Genomic DNA, 5,102 nt, shown 5'->3' with positions numbered 1-5,102 from the left:
GCAATTTCGCGTGGTTATTGATTTTCGGAAAATGAATGATCTCACCATGGGAGATTCTTTCCCCATGCCGAACATAACCGACATATTAGACCAATTAGGTAACGCGAAATACTTTACCGTTTTAGATTTGGCCTCGGGGTATCACCAAATCCCCATGCATAAAGACCACAAAGGCAAAACAGCCTTCTCCACTCCGGATGGGCACTTTGAATTCAATCGCATGCCTTTTGGTCTGAAAAACGCACCGGCAGCATTTCAGCGGCTAATGTACGCGGTGCTGGCCGGCCTGCTAGGGCTGAGATGTTTCGTGTATATCGACGACATCGTCATATACGGGGCGACGCTAACGGAACATATCAGAAGAATAATAGCCGTGCTACTCAGGCTCCGAAAATACAATCTAAAGTTAAAACCGAGTAAATGCGCGTTCCTACGAAAGGAAGTCGTGTACCTGGGTCACGTGATTTCGGAAAAAGGAATCTCACCGGACCCGTCGAAACTAATAGCTGTCAAGGAGTTTCCGACTCCTAAAAAACTGAAAGACATTCAGTCGTTCATAGGCCTAGCCGGGTACTACCGAAAATTCATCGAAAATTTTTCGAAACTAGCCAAGCCACTGACCAAGCTCACTAGGAAAGGAGAAAAATTTATTTGGTCAATAGAGCAGCAAAACGCGTTTGAATTATTAAAGGAAAAATTAACAACCGCGCCGGTGTTAAATTATCCCGACTTCAATAAAGAATTTATAGTGACGACAGACGCGTCAGATTTCGCAATAGGAGCTATCCTCTCACAGGGAGTAGTCGGCCAAGACCGACCGATAGCGTACGCCAGCCGCGTATTATGCAAAGCGGAACAGAATTATAATACGACGGAGAAAGAACTGCTAGCCATCGTGTGGGCAGTCAAGCATTTTCGCCCCTATCTTTATGGCGTTAGATTTAAAATAATAACCGATCACAAACCATTGATCTGGTTATTCAATGTTACCGACCCCGGTTCAAGATTAATTAGATGGAGGCTTAAATTAGAGGAGTATGATTACGAAATCATACACAAGGCAGGGAAGAGCAACCTAAACGCCGACGCATTGAGCCGTAACCCGATAACAGAGGCGTCAGCTGTGCATACGATACAGCAAAAAGAAAAAGATGCGCCCCGAGAATACTCGGAGGAGGAAAAGAAACAGATACTATACGAGTATCACGACTCGCCTATCGGAGGGCACCAAGGAGTCACACGCACTTTAGACCGAATCCGATTGCAACACGATTGGAAAGGTATAACAAAGGATGTCGAGACTTACATCGGCAGATGCGAATACTGCCAAAAAAATAAATTAAGCAGAAAAACGAAGATGCCAATGGTCATCACGGACACGCCGGAACGACCGTTTGAAAAATGCGCTCTCGACATCGTCGGTCCGTTAACAGTTACAAATCAAGGAAATAAATATATTCTGACGTTTCAGGATAATTTAACGAAATTTAGTAAGGCGATACCGATCGAAAATCAGGAAGCCAGAACCATCGCCAAAAAATTCGTAACAAAAATCGTGTTAGAACACGGAATTCCGGAGAAAATTCTCACGGATCAGGGCACGAACTTTACAAGCGAAATGTTCAAAAATACGTGCAAATTATTGAAAATCGAGAAGATTCAAACAACGGCGTATCACCCTGAGAGTAATGGGGCACTAGAGAGATCGCATCGTACTCTCGCCGAATACTTGAGACATTATATAAATCAAGATCAAACTGACTGGGACGAATGGCTTCCTTATGCGATGTTTACATACAATACGACACCACACTCTACTACAGGCTTCACGCCCTTCGAATTGGTCTACGGGCACCGACCTGACCTACCGACGGCCCTAACAAAACCGCCGAAATTAACATACTCATACGAGGATTACGCAAAAGAACTACGAGAGCGAATCCGCGCAGCGAATCAAATCGCGAGAGAAAATACGAAGGACGAAAAAGCGAAATCGAAACTACAATTTGATAAAAAAAGCAAGAAGGCAACCTTCAAAGTAGGCGATAAAGTACTACTTTATGACGAAACGATACGACGAGGCCGCTCAAAGAAGCTCGACTCGCAATGGGTGGGACCATATATTATTTTAGAAAAACACGACAATGTAAATTACACGATTAAAATTAAACGAAAGACGCTACGCGTTCACGTGAACCGATTGAAAGCGTTAGTAGAGGAATAAAAAAGCACTCACGCAAATCACAATATTTTATTAACGCGCGTGCTCCCGATCGAAAAAATAATCATAGAACTAAGAGAAGCGACCTCACACATAGACAGGAGATTGAATTTTCCATTCAAAATACAAGCCGAAAACTGGAATTCTATCCAAAAATATCTAAATGTAAACGCGTATTATGATAACTCGAACATATATACTATTCTCGTATTCCCATTGATAGCGTACCCAACATACGAAATTATAAAAATCACTCCTGTACCGATACACAATGACCATAATGTTTTCACACTCCTAGAACCCTCTCATACCCTACTAGGAATAAATCGAGAAAATCACAATTATATAATTTTAAAAGAAAGCGATTTAAATGAATGTACGCGAGATAATACCAAATTCACTTGCGCTCAAAATCTCCCTGTCTATTTTATAACTGCGAATGCGCCGACTGAAATACAACTCTTCGTAAAAACGTCGAGATATATAGAAAACCGAAAACAGCGTCACATAATCTCAAATGTAACACTCTGGATTGCAGTATCAGAACCTCAGACATGGTTTCCACTCCAAAAACAACCGACATAATAATTCAATGCAAAGAATTGCCAGAAAATAAAGTAAAACTAGAGAAAACCGGAAAAATCACATTACGCAACAGTTGTAAATTAACTACACCAGATATATATTTAGAGACCAAAAACCGAGTGTATAATAAAAATGTAAAAATGTATTTACCTGAATTTAATGTAACAGACACAATAGAAAAAAGCATAACAATAAGCAATAGAATAGAATCCGATAAGGAAATAAATTTGGAACCAATAATCAAAGATCCGACAGAATTAATAAAATTAAGCTTGAATCTGGAAGAAATCAAAAAGGAAATGGAAAATAACCAACCGAACATTTTCACGAATAAAAATATTATATATCCCGTAGGCTCCACAGTCACAATTGTAATAGTAATAAGTATCATAGCTGTAATCATCTATGTAATAAAGAAAAGAAGGGACCACTAAAAAATTTATAATACAAAAACAATCATGTAAAATAGCATAAGACACCTAGATTGTAACCCCTCAAGGGAAAAGAAAACACACATAAATAAACGAAAAACTACGTTTTTCTTTTTCCGCGGGGGGAGGGATGTTGTGAGCGCACAACGCACTTGGCAACCGAATTGCCAAGTGTCAGGGAAATTCGACCCTAGCGACTAAAATCGTCAAGACCAAAGGTCCATCGAGGACCGATATCGCTGACGCGAAGGTCAGCGCGGAGCGCTGACCACACAGGTTAATGCTACCGCGGGCGATCCCGAGGTAGCAACGGGAAACCAATATAAGACCGCCGGATCGAGCGATTAGGCAGTCGGTCTGAGAACTCCACGACGTCGCGTTGAAACATTTACGAACTCTAACGAATCGCGAGACGGGAACATTAAATAAAGAACACCTCGTCCAAGCCAAGCTCTAGTATATTTAATAAAGTGTTAAAGTGGTGTTTAACAAAGTGTGATCATTAACCGAGCCCGTCAGACGCCCTCATCCCGATCCTTCCGAGCTCGCGAGCGGAGCACGACCCCTTTAGCCGTCTGAACGGCTAACAATCTGGATAATCTGTAATCAAACTTTCAATTTCTGATAAACTTTTATTTTCATCATCGGTGAGCTCGGTATTGTCGGTATCGTCATCGGATTCTTGTTTGATTTCCTTTGATTGAGTACGTTCATGATCTGAAAATGATTCAAAGTTGAATTTATTATTAAAATTACACGATTTTAATAAGCTGCGATAAAAACAAAACTTTTACGAACTAAACTAATTAACTCGTTTTATTTGCAAAAAAATAATTATTATCTTAAACTCATATTTCTAAAGTCATGATTAAAGATTTATTAACAGTATTTAAACCAAAATTCTTTATATTTTTATAAACTAAAATAGTATAATATTATAAATAAATAATTAATTATAATAATAATTAATTAATTATAATAATAAGTATTTTTATTAATTTTAAATTATTTGTTGCATTATTATTATAACTTTATTACTATAGTTTATTTATTCAAAATTAATTTTGCATTTATTTAAAATAAAATTAATTTATGAAATATACCTTTATTTTCTTCCTCATTCGATTCAAGTAATATATATCGCTCACGAACGGGGGCAGTTGCACTCCTTCGAACCAAGTAAACTCGTACTTTTCGTCAATTTCTTTCCAGCCATTCTCAATCGGAGATTTTGTCATATGCTGCAAATAAGCGTTTCTCCAAATGGTTGCGATGCATGACGCTCTCAAAAGTCGTTGCTTTAATTCGGATTGACATGGAGGTATAGATGACGCATCAAATACAACTTTTGAGACCGTCACACATCGCAACCATTTGGAGAAATGCTTATTTGCAGCATATGACAAATTTGTCTCCGATTTAGAATGGCTGGAAAGAAGTTGACGAAAAGTACGAGTTTACTTGGTTCAAAGGAGTACAACTGCCCCCGTTCGTGAGCGATATATATTACTTGAATCGAATGAGGAAGAAAATGAAGGTATACCTATTTCATAGATTAATTTTATTTTAAATAAATGCAAAATTAATTTTAGTTTATAAAAATATAAAAAATTTTGGTTTAAATACTGTTAATAAATCTTTAATCATGACTTTAAAAATATGATTTTAAGATAATAATTATTTTTTTGCAAATAAAACGAGTTAATTAGTTTAGTTCGTAAAAGTTTTGTTTTTATCGCAGCTTATTAAAATCGTGTAATTTTAATAATAAATTCAACTTTGAATCATTTTCAGATCATGAACGTACTCAATCAAAGGAAATCGAACAAGAATCCGATGACGATACCGACAATACCGAGCTCACC

The sequence above is a fragment of the Temnothorax curvispinosus genome, unplaced genomic scaffold (genome assembly GCF_003070985.1).
Source record: "Temnothorax curvispinosus isolate PA1 unplaced genomic scaffold, ASM307098v1 QBEX01016801.1, whole genome shotgun sequence".
Classification (NCBI taxonomy): domain Eukaryota; kingdom Metazoa; phylum Arthropoda; class Insecta; order Hymenoptera; family Formicidae; genus Temnothorax; species Temnothorax curvispinosus.
The sequence above is the reverse complement of the archived record's forward strand: the minus strand, read 5'-3'. Positions refer to the sequence as shown.